The following is an 18950-nucleotide window of genomic DNA, read 5'->3' as shown; positions in this document are numbered from 1 at the left end:
TGAAAAGGATCCTAAAGGGAGCCGGAAAGAATCCCCTAATTATCCTTCATGTGGGAACAAATGATACGGCTAGATTCTTGCTGGAAAGTATTAAGGGAGACTATGCTAGGCTGGGGAAGACGCTTAAGGAAATTGAGGCTCAGGTGATCTTTACTGGGATTCTGCCTGTTCCTAGAGAAGGGCAACAAAGGTGTGACAAGATTATCACTATCAACAGATGGCTTAGGCAATGGTGCTATAAGGAGGGCTTTGGGATGTATGGCCACTGGGAGGCATTCATGGACAGAGGACAGTTTTCTCGGGATGGACTTCATCTGAGTAGGGAAGGAAATAGACTTCTAGGATGGAGGCTCGCACAACTGATAAAGAGAGCTTTAAAACTAGGCATTTCAGGGAGATGGTTGGGAGATATCCAGGTAATCTCCACACCGGATTTTAGCATTGAGAGGGAAGAAGACGAAGTAAGAAAGGATACAGCCGTGGGTAGGAGAATGGACATAAGGAGGAAGGGCACTGTGGATACCAGTCTAATAGGTCATACTAGCTATAGAATGACCATGCCTGATCAGGTACAGAATGTGAGCGAGGCCAAACAGCAAAAAATAAGATGTTTGTACACCAATGCGAGGAGCCTAGGTAACAAAGTGGAGAACTAGAGCTACTGGTGCAGGAAGCGAAACCAGATATTATAGGGATAACAGAAACATGGTGGAGTAGTAGTCATGACTGGACTACAGGTATTGAAGGGTATGTGCTGTTTAGGAAAGACAGAAACAAAGGTAAAGGTGGTGGAGTAGCATTATATATCAATGATGAGGTAGAATGTAAAGAAATAAGAAGCGATGCAATGGATAAGACGGAGTCTGTCTGGGCAAAAATTACATTGTGGAAGAAAACTAGTAGACCCTCCCCTGGGATAGTGCTTGGGGTGTACTATAGACCGCCGGGATCTAATTTGGATATGGATAGAGCCCTTTTTAAAGTTTTTAATAAAGTAAATACTAATGGAAACTGCGTGATCATGGGAGACTTTAACTTCCCAGATATAGACTGGAGGACCAGTGCTAGTAACAATAATAGGGCTCAGATTTTCCTAGATGCAATAGCTGATGGATTACTTCATCAAGTAGTTGCTGAACCGACTAGAGGGGATGCCATTTTAGATTTGGTTTTGGTGAATAGTGAGGACCTCATAGAAGAAATGGTTGTAGGGGATAATCTTGGTTCAAGTGATCATGAGCTAATTCAGTTCAAACTGAACGGAAGGATTAACAAAAATAAATATGCAACTAGGGTTTTTGATTTCAAAAGGGCTGACTTTCAAAAATTAAGGAAATTAGTTAGCGAAGTGGATTGGACTGAAGAACTTATGGATCTGAAGGTAGAGGAGGCCTGGGATTACTTTAAATCAAAGCTGCAGAAGCTATCGGAAGCCTGTATCCCAAGAAAGGGGAAAAAATTCATAGGCAGGAGTTGTAGACCAAGCTGAATGTGCAAGCATCTTAGAGAGGTGATTAAGAAGAAGCAGAAAGCATACAGGGAGTGGAAGATGGGAGGGATCAGCAAGGAAAGCTACTTTATTGAAGTCAGAACATGCAGGCATAAAGTGAGACAAGCTAAAAGTCAAGTAGAGTTGGACCTTGCAAAGGGAATTAAAACCAATAGTAAAAGGTTCTATAGCCATATAAATAAGAAGAAAACTAAGAAAGAAGAAATGGGGCCACTAAACACTGAGGATGGAGTGGAGGTTAAGGATAATCTTGGCATGGCCCAATATCTAAACAAATACTTTGCCTCAGTCTTTAATAAGGCTAAAGAGGATCTTAGGGATAATGGTACCATGACAAATGGGAATGAGGATATGGAGGTAGATATTAGCATATCTGAGGTAGAAGCGAAACTCAAACAGCTTAATGGGACTAAATCGGGGGCCCAGATAATCTTCATCCAAGAATATTAAAAGAATTGGCACCTGAAATTGTAAGCCCATTAGCAAGAATTTTTCATGAATCTGTAAACTCAGGAGTTGTACCAAATGGTTGGAGAATTGCTAATATTGTTCCTATTTTTAAGAAAGGAAAAAAAAGTGATCCGGGTAACTACAGGCCTGTTAGTTTGACATCTGTAGTATGCAAGGTCCTGGAAAAAATTTTGAAGGAGAAAATAGTTAAGGACATTGAAGTCAATGGTAAATGGGACAAAATACAACATGCTTTTATAAAAGGTAGATCGTGCCGAACCAACCTGATCTCCTTTTTTGAAAAAGTAACAGATTTTTTAGATAAAGGAAATGCAGTGGATCTAAATTACCTACATTTCAGTAAGGCATTTGATACCGTGCCACATGGGGATTTATTAGTTAAATTGGAGAAGATGGGGATCAATATGAACATCGAAAGGTGGATAAGGAATTGGTTAAATAGGAGACTACAATGGGTGCTACTGAAAGGCGAACTGTCAGGCTGGAGGGAGGTTACCAGTGGAGTTCCTCAGAGATCAGTTTTGGGTCCAATCTTATTTAATCTTTTCATTACTGACCTCAGCACAAAAAGTGGGAGTGTGCTAATAAAGTTTGTAGATGATACAAAGCTGGGAGGTATTGCCAATTCAGAGAAGGATCGGGATATTATACAGAAGGATCTGGATGACCTTGTAAACTGGAGTAATCGTAATAGGATGAAATTTCATAGTGAGAAGTGTAAGGTTATGCATTTAGGGATTAATAACAAGAATTTTAGTTATAAGTTGGGGACGCATCAATTAGAAGTAACGGAAGAGGAGAAGGACCTTGGAGTATTGGTTGATCATAGGATGACTATGTGATATGGCTGTGAAAAAAAGCTAATGCGGTTTTGGGATGCATCAGGAGAGGTATTTCCAGTAGGGATAAGGAGGTTTTAGTACCATTATACAAGGCACTGGTGAGACCTCACCTGGAATACTGTGTGCAGTTCTGGTCTCCCATGTTTAAAAAGGATGAATTCAAACTGGAACAGGTACAGAGAAGGGCTACTAGGATGATCCGAGGAATGGAAAACTTGTCTTATGAAAGGAGACTTAAGGAGCTTGGCTTGTTTAGCCTAACTAAAAGAAGGTTGAGGGGAGATATGATTGCTCTCCATAAATATATCAGAGGGATAAATACTGGAGAGGAAGAGGAATTATTTAAGCTCAGCACCAATGTGCACACAAGAACAAATGGGTATAAATTAGCCGCCAGGAAGTTTAGACTTGAAGTGAGATGAAGGTTTCTAACCATCAGAGGAGTGAAGTTTTGGAATAGCCTTCCAAGGGAAGCAGTGGGGGCAAAAGATCTATCTGGCTTTAAGATTCTATGATGGGATAATGTGATTTTGGTAATTAATTGATCTTTAAATATTCAGGGTAAATAGGCCTAATCCCCTGAGATGGGATATTAGATGGGTGGGATCCGAGTTACCCAGGAAAGAATTTTCTGTAGTATCTGGCTGGTGAATCTTGCCCATATGCTCAGGGTTTAGCTGATTGCCATATTTGGGGTCGGGAAGGAATTTTCCTCCAGAGGCCCTGGAGGTTTTTTGCCTTCCTCTGTAGAATGGGGCATGGGTCACTTGAGGGAGGATTCTCGACTCCTTGAAGTCTCTAAACCACGATTTGAGGACTTCCATAGCTCAGACATAGGTGAGGTTTTCGTAGGAGTGGATGGGTGAGATTCTGTGGCCTGCATTGTGCAGGAGGTCGGACTAGATGATCAGAATGGTCCCTTCTGACCTTAGTATCTATGAATCTATCATACCTGTAGTCTGGTAAGCATATGTTCTTTTGAGTGTTTCTAACCCCAGCCTCCACTTTTTTCTTATTCTTGTATAAACTGTAATTAAGACATTTGTCTACTATGCTCTAATGGTATTAGGATGCTCTCCCTAGTAGACATTGTTTTCTGTTTGTTGGCCAACCCAGTTTGTAGTATTTTGCATCTACACGCCTTCCTGTGGAAGATTTCAAAGCAGTTTATCAGAGTGGATAAATGGTATAATAGGCAAGGAAACTGAGGCAGAGACATGAAGGGACTTGCCCATGTTAATATCATAAGTCTGTGGCAGACCCATGGGCACTGCATGTCCATAGCTGATGGGTTAATTTGGCCCCATGTCTCCAAGTACCCTGGTGTAGTCCCCCAGGTCTAATTCCTCCAGATCACAAATACATAAATTAGAAATTAAGTCCTGTCTCTCACCTATTCTACTCATCACTTTATTCCTCTGTGAACTTTCACCTCTACAGCTTTCCCTTATTTACCTAGCCAATGGAGTGCCAACAGACAACAATTATGTCCATTGATTAGAGTATCTAAACCATAAACCTATGGAAGTACTGATTAATGAAAATTTCATTAAGCAAACTCCTTCAGTCTAGATTCTCACATTGTTTTAGGATGTCCCCTAGAAGAGTTTGATTCAGTAACAATTTAAAATAAAACTGTGCCCTATAACAGCCTACTCCTACATGTTTCTTGTTATTTAGCTATATTCATTTACCTTAAAACCAGCTCTGAAACTTCAAAAATAAGCACTCTCTCATAGTAATAATAGATTTTAAAATAATTTGGCATCTTTTGAAATGTTAGAATATAGGAATAAGTTCAACAGTGTATAAATACTCGGTGATAAGAGAACAATTTATGTGACTGATTTTAAATTATGATTCTTTCCTCTCTGTTTTCTATGGGACAAGTGCCAAAAATGAAATCTTTTAAAAAGCTTAAGAAAATAGATTGAGTATTTGATCCTAATAATTACAGCAGTTTTCAGAGGATAATCACTCAGAAGTTTACTTTTTGCATAGTCAGTGTTCCGGATCCATTTTGAGATAGCTCGATTTGGACCTATATCGAACATGAATGACCAAATCTTTAAACTTTGTCTCAAACCCAGACACTTAATCCTATTACTTGCCTCCTGAAAATTCCAGTTGATGTAGTGAGACTTATAGCACCCACAGTGGTCTAAGGTTTATTGCAATTAGCTTTAAAGTTAGATATGCCCCCAAAGTCAGTAAGAATTTAAACAGCATAACATGGATTTGTAACAAACAGGAAAACAACAACATATAGCTACCGTTCCCTAGTGCTCCTCACTTTGCTCTCAGTTTTACCCATTTGCTATAATTAACAGCTCCAAGGCAACACCAGACAATAGTGGGGACACAGGGCAGCCTTGCCTGGTATCCTTGAAAATCGTGAAGGACCTTGAAAAAAGAAAAAAACTAGCATTACTAACAACTGCTTGGTCTAGAGCAATTCAAATCACTGACAATTGAAAGCCTAACCTTCCTAACAATTACTAATTCAGTGTTTCTATAGAGCAATTTAAAAGCCAAATCTGTGTAACATGGAATAGATATTTCCAACCACTTCTTTCAAAGGTTCCATTAAAGTCCAGGATAACAGCTTCAATTTGGGTATCTTTATGGTGAATCGAACAGCAGAAACTCTTAGTTGTCAACATTCCACTGACGTTCAGTAGGAACAAACCATATCTGGTATAGTAGATGGCGCAGAAGCAGCTAAAGGGGAAAACCAGCGCCTCTGCTTATCTCTTCTAAGAAGATACCTTTTCTGTGGTATTTGCTATCCTTACAGCATGTATAATACACCTCTATGGAAGTCTGTCAAGATCATTTTGGAATTCAAGTATACCTCTTTGCACTTAGTCCCAAATTTATGACTGGATTCATCACAGCTTTTGATTAAGTATCAGTTCATATTTTTTGTATACTCTGTAAATGCATCCTTCCATAAATTCACCAAGTTAGAATGCCTCCTTGTGGTGAGACCCAGCATTGCAGCCTCTCTGCATCACTCTCCTCCTTTCCCTTACAGTGATTTGGTCCTCCAGCCAGGTCACACTCAGTCCCACCCCTTCCAAGATGACAATGTCCAAACTCAAAACCCAAAGGAACAAAAACTCTTCCACCCTTCCTGGGCTCAGTCTGCAGCACATCTTTTGCCCCTCTCTTGGGCTCTGTAGAATGTTGTTTGTTTCACACTGTCACAGAGTGCTGCATTCTAGGACTTTTCCCCTAGACCCCCTAGCCAAACTCCTCCCAAGCCACTGACCTTCATAGCATTTCCCCCCTGTAATCTCCCATGCCTGCTTTAGAAGACTCCTTCTCCCCCGCTGCCTGCTCCCTTCAGGAACAGTCTCAAGGGACAAGCACCTTCCTGCAGGACCCTCAGTGGTTCCTTTCCCCCAGAGGGAGAAAACTCTCAACTACCTCTCCCCTAGGTTTCCTCCCCACCTTGCCTTCAGTCCTTCCTTTATAGGAACCACTATGCTGCTTCTCCCCAGCTGCTCTAATTCTTAATTAATTGTCTCCCCTCCAGGTGCCAATGAATGGGCTAACTGAGCTCTCTGGCTCTCCATAATACTGCCTTTGCCAGTGTGTGGTATCCACTCACATCCCACAGTAATTAATTTACCATCAAAGGCAGACTGCTTTCTTTCATTAATCTCTTTGAGAGATCATGGTTTGTTCCCAGTACTCTTCCTGCACCTCCTGCTCTCCATGCTGCTACTAAATCATTTTACACAGACAAACATGGGTAAGTTTAGATATAATATACAAATGTATAAAATGGGCATTACAAATGGACTAATTTTATTTATACTAAGCCCCACAAAATAGCAAAGCACTTAAGCAAGCGCTCAGCCTTAAACATATTCTTAAGTACTTTGCAAAATAGAGATTGAAGCATATGTTTAAATTCTTTGCTAAATGGGAAGACAATACACAGACTCCAGCTGGTACAGAATGTGACTGCCTGTCTTCTTCATGGTTTAGATTTTCCCTGAGCACCTCAGACCCATGCTTCAGTCCTTCCACTTCTCCAAGTGAGTTTTCAATACCAGTTTAAAGTCTTCATCCTATTTTCAAAGCAATTTATGGATCAAGTCCCAGTTACATGAAAGAACAAATTTTAATTTAGGAATCACCCATCTGTGCAACATCCAGTAAAACTTTATGGCATTAGGTTTCTTAACCGTTTTATGAATTTAACAAGCTAGAACATAACTTTCCAGAACTGAACAGGCATATCAGTGTTATGACTGTAGGTAAAACTAGTGAAAGATTTTCCAAGGGAAAATTTTCCCAACAGAAAATGTTGATTCTTCAAAAGTGAAACATTTCGTGGAACATACTGAGTTTCCAAAAAAAAAAAAAAATTTAACAACTGAAATTTAACAATTTGATTTTCCATTTGAAACAATATTTGCTTAATATTTAAAATACACTATACAAAATAAAAAATTCAAAATTGGAACAAACATTTAGATAGAGACAAAACTATTTTTTCCAGAATTTCATTTTGTGGTATATTTCATATTTTTTTGGAACCAAACAAATTTACTGGAACTCAGATGTATGTGCTTTAAATGGTTGCTTAAGACACAGTGCTCCGCTAGTGGACGTGTTCCTCAGAGCAGGTGTCACCAAAATAATTTTAACATCAGTGTAGAAAGATTGAAGTCTAGAAGATTTCTCCTTATGCTTTAATCACTTATCTTTAGCTTTCAGCACATCCCAATCACTATTGCTGTCAGGTTAGATGTCAGATTATCTAGCAGCTGGTTGACTTAGTAACAGTGTTTATTTCAATTGGCTTTGTTTCAATTATTATTTATACTATCTTTAATAATAATAATCTGTTTTCCCATATTTGTCCTATTCCAATATTGTCTCATCTTTGAGGTCCAGTATTAATAGGTGTCTCCATATTGCATTTGCTTCTCTGTCCAAAAGACTCATTGTAACTTGTTCCAGACTGAATCAGTAAATAGCACCTAGCATAGGCTAATACAGAATGCTGTAGACATTTGGAGATGATGATGACTCGGTCTTTGACAAGCACAAGCAAAATTGCTTGTATACTTCTGAAGTAATGTGAACTCAGTCAATGAACATTAGTAGCATACAATCCTCAGCTCCAGAGCCACTGTTTAGTGGTGCTCAAATTGACTGTGAGCTCTTAACTGTAATTCTCTTTTTACAGCCTGTTTAGAGTCTGAGGTTTTATGTTTCTTAATTGATAATTATGTCTTGAAGATGATAATGTACTACATCTAATGGTGTACCATGTGTTTCTAGCACTTTCACTCAGTGTAATTAATCAGATCAAAGGTGAGCAATAAATACTAGTACCATGCAAGATGTCAGCTGGTGTTTGGTAGTGTTTGGAAAATGTGTGACAGTTGGAAAGGGTATTAAAAAATCCTTAATCTTTGAACAAATAGAAGCAGCGATAGGAACAGCATTAGAAGACAAAATTATTTCTTTTGGACTTGAAATGGATTTATTGAAATAGTACGTCTGAGATATTTCTCGCCTATATGGAAAGAAGAAACAGCAGAAACCAAACAAGATAAACTGCTCCCATGAGATTCCCAGTACAGTTTTTCATAAAGACATATGGATGAGGCCTTTACTACTTTTCAGTGCTGATCTGAAGCAAACCATCTCTCAAATTTTTGGGACAAATTCATCCCGATTAACATCAGTGGAGAAAAGTCTGTCAATGAAAACCCCTCAAACCATTATACTAATTCTAAGCTTGCCTAAACTAGCTAATGTTTCACTTTCAGAAGCACAGCGAGATCTGAGCAGATTTTGAAGCTAAGCTATAAACACATATGAGATACTAGTCTGCAATGTATCCATTATCGGTCAGCCTCCACTCACTTCCTAACCCAGTTCATTTTCTTCCATTTGATAGAAATAAAGGGGAGACAGGTGTGGCAGGGGGAGGAGGGAAGATGGAGAGATGGAAAGAGGGTAAGAGACTTATTCACAATGACGTCAGTCTTCACTTAATATAGTGAATGTGAGCCTTGCTCTCAAAATACTGACAAAAAGAAAAGGAGTACTTGTGGCACCTTAGAGACTAACAAATTTATTAGAGCATAAGCTTTCGTGAGCTACAGCTCACTTCATCGGATGCAAAGCTTATGCTCTAATAAATGTGTTAGTCTCTAAGGTGCCACAAGTACTCCTTTTCTTTTTGCGAATACAGACTAACACGGCTGCTACTCTGAAAAATACTGACAGTATCATCTCTAAGACAATGTTTAAAGCATTGACAGTTCCAGAGTTTGCACATTCTCAGTATTGAAGGCATTTGGAGAATTTACAAAACCCTTGCTTATGTTAAGCCTGAAGGCTAGTGACAACACATGTTTTAGCCATTAATGCAGTTAATTCAGAATAATTTTATATGTTGTAGAAGCAAAAGTGAGATTTTCCCCCAAAAAGGCCAAACATATTGAGCTCATATGACCCAATAATGTGGGGGTAAGATAGCTCCTTGCAAATAAAATCCAAACAACACAGAATGACAAAAATTGTCACATAGTTAAGGATGGTAGAGAAGTTTGCTGCAAATTTTACCTTGCAGACTTTTTAGAACATTGCTAGAAAGAATTTGCTAGAGTTTTGGGAAATTTCCCTTTACCTGCCACTAGCAAAATCTTTTTTACTGTCATATTCACACACTTCACCATGTCAGTTGTTCATGGTATCTGCTTCTTCAGTGCTAGCCCCAAAGTACATCCAAACCTCTATGACAGATCTCTTTTCTATTGAGATTTGTGATTTATTTAAGGAAACAACTGGGGGACTATCCACATTGCTTTTATTGCATAAGAAGAGTGCAGGAGCCCAAAGAGAAATATACTGACTGTATTAAGGCTTGAAGCTCAAAAGAAAAAGGAAGTTACAAAGATAAGAATGAGCTAATGGTACCCAAAGATAGCAAGGGGAATAGGAAGAATATGTACTAATACATCCAGAAAGAAAAAGAAAAAGGAATGAGGACCAGATTCAAAAACTCCCATTAACTTAAATGGGCTTTGGATCAAATCCTAAGTGGTGGATGGATGAATGAAAAAAGGATAATCTAACCAAAGGAAGGAAGGAGCTATGGACATCATCAAGTGCATTATGGATTTTAATACAAATCTTGGTAACAATCTGTTGTTGCCGTTATGAGACTGGAGCTCACCAAAACTGGAGAACTGTGCTCATGCCCTCTAGTTTCTTAGTCCCTCAATAGGCTATTTAAAGGCAGAAATACTCTAGCCCCCTTCAGTTCCTTTGCACTTAATGTCAAGAGTAGTGACTCTGATGCACAGGAGATGGAGGGTGGGTCATGGAACACACATCAGCATCCACATCTCAAAAAACAAGAGTTACAGTACAAGTAATTAGCCATATTTTCTTCAAGTGATTGTAGACATGTATTATACTCGGGTGACTCACAAGTAGTATCAGAAGGAGGTGGAGCTCAGAATCTATTTAAAAAGCAACTGCAAGACCACCTTCCCAAAATTTGCATCTGACCTGGATGCAGATTTAACAACACAATGTTTGGTAAAAGTATGTATGCAAGATCAAGCGGCACTCCTGCAAATGTCCAATATTGAAATGTCACTGAAAAATGCAATCAAAGATGCTTTTATGTTGTCAAATGGGCTCTTAATCTCTGCAGAAGTGAAGTCTGAGCTATCCCCATAAGTCATTTTGATACAGGGTGTCTATGCAGGTACTGCTTGACCCTTCATGCCATCCTCAAAAGGAAACAAAAAAATGAAATGATGAAGAAATGGCTTAGCTCTTTCTAAGTAAAATGTCAAGCATCGTCTTACATCCAAGGAGTGAAGATGCTGTTCGTCAGCAGTATAATGAGGTTTGGGAAAAAATATAGGTAAGTAAATTACTTGGTTAAGATGAAATTATGACACCACCTTAGACAGAATCTTAGGATGAGGTTTTAAGGCAATCTTGTCTTTGAAAAACTGAGTATGTGAAGGGTCATCATTAAGGCCTGCAGCACACTAACTCTTCTTGCTGAAATAATGGCTACAAGAAACAATGCCTTTTGTCATAGCAGAGACAGAGAACAAGGTCCTACAGAAGGATCACTTCCTTTGCCGGTGGAAAGAGGCCGGTAAACACCTTTCAGAAATTTGACTATGATGGAGTTAATAAAAACTTATTTTCCATGCACCGATCCTCAATTCAGATGAAACTATAGTCTGCTGAACATAAGGAGCTTTGCAGAAATTCTGCAGCCATGAGGCCTTTCTCATATCAACAGCTGATGCCATTATTCCGGAAGACGCATCCTCCACATCCAAGGCCTATTGGAACAAAGTTTTGGCCAGCAAATGGTCCTCTGCAATGAATGCCTTAAACTCTTCCTTGGAGACTTCTGGCAACTTATCTGTGAATTTGGACATAGTGCCCCATTGATAACCGTGCCTGTTGATTTGCAATGCACATCTGCAAAGATGAAGTTGTATACGTTTTTCTCCCCATCAAGTCCAACTTCTTAGATTCTTTGTCCTCAGGGGTGAACTTATATCTTTTGAAATAGAGCCCTGGGAGTCTTCCAGTGGTAGTGGAAGAGCCACCCCCAATAGAGCAAATTAACAAACAGCCTAATCCAAACACCAATCTGGAGATGGCATATATACCAAGGATGAAAAAGCAGTTAGTGTTTTCAGTACCAAAACAGGCATTGCAGATCCACTTGGTACAGTCCCAGAGCCAAGGCCAATACTGACCCTGAATACACAGTCTGCAGTGAAAATATTGTTGGTGCAAAGACAGCGTCTGCACTGATGGACCTCTCAGTATTGAAAAGGATGCTGACCACAATGCTGAATTTTGACATACGGTGCTGCTGAATGAGGCAACTAGGCAACTTCAAGGTATAGCAGAAGAAATGGCAGCAGCCCTGGCCTCTGAATGTTCCTGAATTATTTGGGAATCAGAAACGGAGAGACAGAATGGTTCTGACACCACCTAATACACTAATGGCATAGAGACAGCCGGTGCTGTTGCCATTGTTGACAGTACTGGACTCAACAGATGCCCCATGGCTGGAACTGGAATTGAGGGTACAGTGACCAAATGATGATGGCACAATAGCGGAAAGGGGTTAGATGGCCCAGCTCTAACCAGTGTACCAGAAGAGTCATAGTGCCAGACAGCACTCTTCTTTGAAGATGAAGAGGAATCTCTCCGTGTTCTGGAATGACCTCAGTTCATTTTGTGAATCCTTCCTCAGAGGACCAGAGGAAGGATGATCATCCCTCTTCCTCACAGGGAAAGCACCAGACCTTGTGCCAGGAGCAATGTCTAGTGTTGTCTGGGAAGGAGAGTGCGGGGCCAGATGCACTATGCCCAAGTACCTAAGTGGACCTTATGGCCCACCCTAGAAGACGTTGCTTCAGACCCAAGTCCCTCACCACCTGTGTTCTCTTTTTAAATGACTTGCAGATGGAGCACCTTCCTTTAATGTGTCCTTCTTCCAGGTGCAACAAACATCGCATGTGGGGGCATCACTATTGGGGATAGCCATGCCACCTGATGGACAACATTTAAACCATTGAGGGCAACTATCTATCTATATTAACTAACTACAAACTCAACCCCAGGGTACTGTAAATTATACTATTTACAATATACAATGAAGTCCCAGAAACACTGAGATAAGAAACATAAGGTAAACTACCACATTGATTGCTCTAACTCTAGACGAGGGCAGTGAGAAAGAATGAGGGGCTTGGAGAGATGCTGCCTTTAACTAGCCTGGAGAGGAGCAAAGAGACCAGAGGGCACACACACCACCAATATGGGTACTGCTAGGTAAAGTACTCTGGCTTTGGTGCTCTTGGCATGCACACACCTGAGTACAGTATATATCTGCACTCAAAGAAGAAAGTGATATAGAACAAAAACCTGCAATGATGCTAAGTGTTAGATAGGATCATAGAATCATAGAATCATAGAATATCAGGGTTGGAAGGGACCCCAGAAGGTCATCTAGTCCAACCCCCTGCTCAAAGCAGGACCAAGTCCCAGTTAAATCATCCTAGCCAGGGCTTTGTCAAGCCTGACCTTAAAAACCTCTAAGGAAGGAGATTCTACCACCTCCCTAGGTAACGCATTCCAGTGTTTCACCACCCTCTTAGTGAAAAAGTTTTTCCTAATATCCAATCTAAACCTCCCCCATTGCAACTTGAGACCATTACTCCTCGTTCTGTCATCTGCTACCATTGAGAACAGTCTAGAGCCATCCTCTTTGAAACCCCCTTTCAGGTAGTTGAAAGCAGCTATCAAATCCCCCCTCATTCTTCTCTTCTGCAGACTAAACAATCCCAGCTCCCTCAGCCTCTCCTCATAAGTCATGTGCTCTAGACCCCTAATCATTTTTGTTGCCCTTCGCTGTACTCTTTCCAATTTATCCACATCCTTCTTGTAGTGTGGGGCCCAAAACTGGACACAGTACTCCAGATGTGGCCTCACCAGCACCAAATAGAGGGGAACGATCACGTCCCTCGATCTGCTCGCTATGCCCCTACTTATACATCCCAAAATGCCATTGGCCTTCTTGGCAACAAGGGCACACTGCTGACTCATATCCAGCTTCTCGTCCACTGTCACCCCTAGGTCCTTTTCCGCAGAACTGCTGCCGAGCCATTCGGTCCCTAGTCTGTAGCGGTGCATTGGATTCTTCCATCCTAAGTGCAGGACCCTGCACTTATCCTTATTGAACCTCATTAGATTTCTTTTGGCCCAATCTTCCAATTTGTCTAGGTCCTTCTGTATCCTATCCCTCCCCTCCAGCGTATCTACCACTCCTCCCAGTTTAGTATCATCCGCAAATTTGCTGAGAGTGCAATCCACACCATCCTCCAGATCATTTATGAAGATATTGAACAATACGGGCCCCAGGACCGACCCCTGGGGCACTCCACTTGACACCGGCTGCCAACTAGACATGGAGCCATTGATCACTACCCGTTGAGCCCGACAATCTAGCCAGCTTTCTACCCACCTTATAGTGCATTCATCCAGCCCATACTTCCTTAACTTGCTGACAAGAATGCTGTGGGAGACCGTGTCAAAAGCTTTGCTAAAGTCAAGAAACAATACATCCACTGCTTTCCCTTCATCCACAGAACCAGTAATCTCATCATAAAAGGCGATTAGATTAGTCAGGCATGACCTTCCCTTGGTGAATCCATGCTGACTGTTCCTGATCACTTTCCTCTCCTCTAAGTGCTTCAGGATTGATTCTTTGAGGACCTGCTCCATGATTTTTCCAGGGACTGAGGTGAGGCTGACCGGCCTGTAGTTCCCAGGATCCTCCTTCTTCCCTTTTTTAAAGATGGGCACTACATTAGCCTTTTTCCAGTCATCCGGGACTTCCCCCGTTCGCCACGAGTTTTCAAAGATAATGGCCAAGGGCTCTGCAATCACAGCCGCCAATTCCCTCAGCACTCTCAGATGCAATTCGTCCGGCCCCATGGACTTGTGCACGTCCAGCTTTTCTAAATAGTCCCTAACCACCTCTATCTCTACAGAGGGCTGGCCATCTCTTCCCCATTTTGTGATGCCCAGCACAGCAGTCTGGGAGCTGACCTTGTTAGTGAAAACAGAGGCAAAAAAAGCATTGAGTACATTAGCTTTTTCCACATCCTCTGTCACTAGCTTGCCTCCCTCATTCAGTAAGGGGCCCACACTTTCCTTGGCTTTCTTCTTGTTGCCAACATACCTGAAGAAACCCTTCTTGTTACTCTTGACATCTCTTGCTAGCTGCAGCTCCAGGTGCGATTTGGCCCTCCTGATATCTTTCCTACATGCCCGAGCAATATTTTTATACTCTTCCCTGGTCATATGTCCAACCTTCCACTTCTTGTAAGCTTCTTTTTTATGTTTAAGATCCGCTAGGATTTCACCATTAAGCCAAGCTGGTCGCCTGCCATATTTACTATTCTTTCGACTCATCGGGATGGTTTGTCCCTGTAACCTCAACAGGGATTACATAGATGAATATCTATGGTACAAAAGGGAGACTGAATTCGTGCATCTTTGAGACTTAGGACTTCTTAGGTATACAGAGTGAAATTCTTTCCTGTGCAGAGATCCACCACAAGACCTATGCATCACTTACATCCTCAAAATAGGACTCAAGTGGGATTTAAGTGGTATAAAGGTCTTGTGCTACAGAAAAGTGAATTTACATACAAGATCCATTGTAAAATTGTTCCTTATATTACTAAAGTCCCCCCCCCTTTTTTTTTAAACTAAGCAAGGGGAAATTGCTTATAGCTAAAAGAGTTCAGGACATCAGCGCAAAAGATGTGGCCAAGAATTCACTTAACATTTTAATTTCTTCAGTGTTCTAATGGTCAAGATTTAGTGATGCAAAATCTAAGTCCATATTAATCCCTGTAATTAATAAAATATTAGATTCCAGCAAGAAGAGAGCCTGCATCATGCAGTAAATATATTGTATGTATCTCAAGCCACTGACATTAAGTCGGCAGTCTTCTGCATTGTTTTTGCAGCCTCAAAACTTATAGTGTTTAAAAAGTTATTTACCCTAAAATACAAGTGGTAAGTGATCAGCAATGTTTAATAGTCTTTAAACTTGGAGATAATTGTTCATAGAACAAACAATAACTAAAATTTCCCCAACAAAATTGCTTTCACTTATATAATTTCTTTATATAAAATATATAATTTATATATATGCAATAAGACCAGATCTGTGCCAAATACTGGGGGGGGGGGGGTATTTGCTGAGTTTTTAAAATGTTTTAATTAAGTTTATAACTTGTCAAGTTCTATTGATATCATTGCTTAATGCACTCTATTCAAAATTAAATAGAAGAAAATGATTTGTTGGGCTTAAGAAAAAAGCATATTTGTTAACCATTCATGACTATTCAGCCACTTATTTTCCTTATCAGCCTCAAGCAAGATGAGCATTCCCTAATAAGATGTTTTTCCCTTATTTTATTTACAAACTGTTCACAAGGATGAAAAACATATAGGGCCAGTCTTCTCTCTAAACAAACATACTGTATGTAGCACTTCTAGCAGGCTTAAGTAAAACTGCCTAAAATCTGATGCTTCTCCCATTGCAAAGCAAGCAGAGTAAGATCTAATACTTATAGGTATGGTTTACTTGCCTCAAACAATAAAAAAACTAAACCCAATCTTTTTTGAGGATCATGAGTTCATCTTGTCTCTGCTTTTTATCTTCATCAGTTCTGGTCAGATTTTTACTTCCAGGGTTCATTTGAAACTGGAAGTGTTGGTGCTGCGGCCTTGTTTTTTCCCAACCCAACTCCAACAGCAGCACATTAGAGCACTTCTTCATCCCTCTGCATCCATTACCTCAGCTCAGTTTTGCTTTTATCACTGTTCACTTAGTAACATGTATAGGAATAACATAGTTTCTCTTTAAATAGTTTGTGAGCCCTCCAGAGACCTGCACAGTGTTCTGTGCTGTGGAAGCCACCGAAACCCACCAGAGCACTTGAATGTAAGTAATTAGGCATGACATGTTTGTGTATATTTACTACACTGATTACTGGGGACTCAGGTGTACCTATGTGATTTATTCATACAGTTTTTATTGTATAAGAAATGATACAACACTTAATATGTAACACAAGGCTTTCCAATACATATTGTAATTTACATTTATGAGGTTCCTTTTGCCTTTCTTCTTTTTTGTGGGTTTGCTTCCTGCTCAAACTTATTTTCCAGTAATATTTTTTTCAGCCATTCTTCCTCCCCCATTGTATTATTCCCCTTTCTCTGATCTCCTGGGTTATTTCAGTCACTCCTCCCCTTCAATCTCTTCTTCCCCATCAATCCTACCCTCCTCCTTTTTTTTTTACTCAACCCCCCCAAAGTCCTATCACTGTTACTGTCTCCTCTACCCCTAAACACACACACACACACAATGTTGCTAGTTCTCACTTTAAAAAAAAATCATGAATCTTAAAATATCTAATACCCGTGGCACCTTAGAGACTAACAAATTTATTAGAGCATAAGCTTTCGTGAGCTACAGCTCACTTCATCGGATGCATTTGGTGGAAAAAACAGAGGAGAGATTTATATACACACACACACACACACAGAGAACATGAAACAATGGGTTTATCATACACACTGTAAGGAGAGTGATCACTTAAGATAAGCCATCACCAGCAGCAGGGGGGGGAAAAGGAGGAAAATGGGTATTTCTCCCTCCCACCCCACCCCCCACTGTTCCTCTGATATTCTTGTTAACTGCTGGAATTAGCCTACCTTGCTTGTCACCATGAAAGGTTTTCCTCCTTTCCCCCCCCTGCTGCTGGTGATGGCTTATCTTATGTGATCACTCTCCTTACAGTGTGTATGATAAACCCATTGTTTCATGTTCTCTCTGTGTGTGTGTGTGTGTGTGTGTGTGTGTGTGTGTATAAATCTCTCCTCTGTTTTTTCCACCAAATGCATCCGATGAAGTGAGCTGTAGCTCACGAAAGCTTATGCTATAATAAATTTGTTAGTCTCTAAGGTGCCACGGGTACTCCTTTTCTTTTTGCGAATACAGACTAACACGGCAGCTACTCTGAAAAATATCTAGTGTTTCTCATAAAGTCTCTGCTCTTGAAATCATGTGAACACATCCGAATCTCAGCTTTCATTTTTTTAAAAAAAGTTTTCAGACCTCATGATTGTAAAATGATTGAAAATGTGAATCTTAAGGGCTCACAAACTAGAAGTAAAATAAAATAAAATTAACATAAATTTTATTATTCTGAAGCTAAATCTCTTTTTTGTGGGGGCAGGGCTGACTCATGGGGTCAGAGATCCTCTTCTCTGATCCAGCCCCTTTATACCAGGTAAAAAAAGCTGAAGAAGTGGAAAAGGTATCTAAAAGTCCCAGATCTAGCCAGAGGTTTAATTCTCCCTGTCCAATGCAGGAAATCATGGCGACATTGTGGACTTTCCTCCAAGTTTCCCCTTAAAAGTCCTGGCATACTAGGTGTGCTAGGGTGGAGGGGTAGCAGGATGGGGCTGCAGAATGCAGTGCTTCAGATGTTCTGGCCAGTGCTGTGTCCCACAGGGAGGTCCAGAGAGGCTCCTTTAACTTAGATCTGGTCTAAACTACAGACTTATGTCGGTTTAACTCCATTGCTCAGCGGTATGAAAAATTCTACATCCCTAAGCAATGTAGTTATACCAAGCTATCGGGGAGGCGGATTAACTATGGTGATGGGACAGCTCTCTCCCCACAGCATAGAGAGTCTTCATTAAAGAGCTACAGGAGTGCAGTTGAGCCGATGCAGCGTTTTAAGTGTAGATGTGCCCTTAGATAGCCCACTTGGCTGTCTAAATAACACTGGAGGTGACAAAACAGCACCATTTAGAGGTGCAGCACAGAATCTCATCCATGATTATTGAACACTTGGGATTGGCATTGACATTGACAATACTGAACACAGCCCTCTCCAGTCCATACATTTACCTTCCCAAAACCCCGTACAGCTAGAACATGAGAACACCTGCTGGGAAAGATGTTGCAGCTGGAGTGAGGTAGGGGGAATGGTAATTTACTGGGCAGTAGCTGCTGAAGAAGGATGGGAAACAGAATAGGAAGCACTGCAGCACTGTGGTGAGCCTGGGGGAGAAAGTGCATCTGCATGACAACAAGCACAATGTAGCACCATGTGCTGGCTGACAGAAGTTGGTGGCAGTGGGGTAGGGGTGATATGAGCAGGAGCTGCAAAGCTATTTCAGGAAAATGTCTGTATGGAAAATAAAGGGCAGTTTCCCAATGAGCCCTCTGTTGCTCTCTCAGCTGTTCCCTGTCCATTGCTTTAATGGTTAAGAATACTTTGGGGAGGAAAGAGCACAAAATGTAAGGACTGTTAGATTGATCAAGTGCTGTAGGTGGAGAACTGAGACCAGGGCATTGTACTGAGAATGGGAAAGCAATCTGAGAAGCAATGTTAGGGAGAACTGATACCTGTACATTAATGCTAACTTTACACTAAAACAAATGTAAAAACCAATTTTCAAACACAAGGATGGCCCTCAGTGTCCAACACTTGCATTTA

Source organism: Dermochelys coriacea, chromosome 8 (genome assembly GCF_009764565.3).
Source record: "Dermochelys coriacea isolate rDerCor1 chromosome 8, rDerCor1.pri.v4, whole genome shotgun sequence".
Lineage (NCBI taxonomy): Eukaryota > Metazoa > Chordata > Testudines > Dermochelyidae > Dermochelys > Dermochelys coriacea.
The sequence above is the reverse complement of the archived record's forward strand: the minus strand, read 5'-3'. Positions refer to the sequence as shown.